The sequence below is a fragment of the Poecilia reticulata genome, unplaced genomic scaffold (genome assembly GCF_000633615.1).
Source record: "Poecilia reticulata strain Guanapo unplaced genomic scaffold, Guppy_female_1.0+MT scaffold_302, whole genome shotgun sequence".
Lineage (NCBI taxonomy): Eukaryota > Metazoa > Chordata > Actinopteri > Cyprinodontiformes > Poeciliidae > Poecilia > Poecilia reticulata.
The window spans coordinates 83686-85076 of NW_007615077.1; positions in this window are offsets into that span (position 1 = coordinate 83686).

Below are 1391 nucleotides of genomic sequence, written 5' to 3' on the forward strand. Positions count from 1 at the left end.
ATCTCCTCCCTGCTCTGCATAATTACTCCACTCAGTCAGAAACAGCCACTCAGAGCTAGCAGTAATCAGCTAGCCGCCATGCTAACAGGAAGGTTTCATTCAGTAACTCTGGATTGTTTATTGTAATGGATCCTGTTTTTGCCTTTGAATGTTAAGTTTTATACTTTAATCTTTTGGCAATGTTGAGGTTTTATTTTGGCTCTTTGCATAATTTAGCCTCTTCAGAGCCTCCATATGTTATCAGTCTGTTAAAGATAGTTTTACTGATAGCAGGACAATTTGCACAATGCCTGTTTTGTTTAGTTTTCTTCTTGGAAAAAGTTATTAAAATCAAGTTTTTGTCTAAATTAAGGTGAATTCATGGTTCCTTTTTCCACATAATGTAACCGGTAGTGTTTATGATTAAAAAATAATAATTATGTGATCGGTATTGGTGATCGGCAGGAAAAAACCTGATCGACACATCTCTAGGAATAGGTTAATGTGATTGGCTGAAACAAGGAAGCTATCTGATTGGTTGCTGATCACCCAATCAGATAGACCATTTATTTAAAAAAAGATTGAATTTTGAGATGTCAGTGGAGTCTCAAAATTCCCACAGGCCAGAAGGAGCTCGTAAGTGAATCTCGTCCTGTGCATTTGTGAATCTTTTGCATTGTGAATTATGAGACAGTTTTAGCTCCATAGAGGTGAGGAAGAGGAGGGAGGAAGAAGAAGCAGCGTCTCTCTGGGATCATGATCAGACTGCAGCAGCTCCCGCTGCAGCAACATGGCATCCAGAACGATTCACTTCACCGTGAACGGGATCCCAGAGCGGGCTGAGTTCCCAGGAGACTGTCCAGCTCAGGAGGTCAAAGGTCAGTCTGGACTTTTCATCATGTTTGGTTTTTCTGCTTTTTCAGTTCATTAAAGAAAAGTCMCACTGTCGTCATGGCAGCAGCATCCAGAACCCAGACAGSACAACATGAAGCAGCATTGAATCCATATTGAAACGTTTGGGTTGATTTTATATTGAATCAATAAGGAATCAATATTGATTCATGTACATGTTTGTTCTGGTCGGTCTACATCAGGCCATCATGTTATGATGTGTTAAACACAGTTTTATTGGCGGATGATGGACATTATGTCACTCATAGTCATCAACACATTTCCAAAAATGTGTAAAAATGACAACATGACATTAATATAACATTTTATATCAGAAAAGAGGCACAGAGCTATAAACATATTTGACTTCTTTCCGTCTGAACATCAGTCTACTGTCCATGAAGGTCCAGGAGGTTCAGCTTGTTCTGTAAGAACCAGGAAACGGGACTAGTTGGGTAACAGGTCCGACTCTGGTTGGCGTCGCTTTGGCTCCTTGGAGCCTTGGCTCCTTGGTGCTTTGG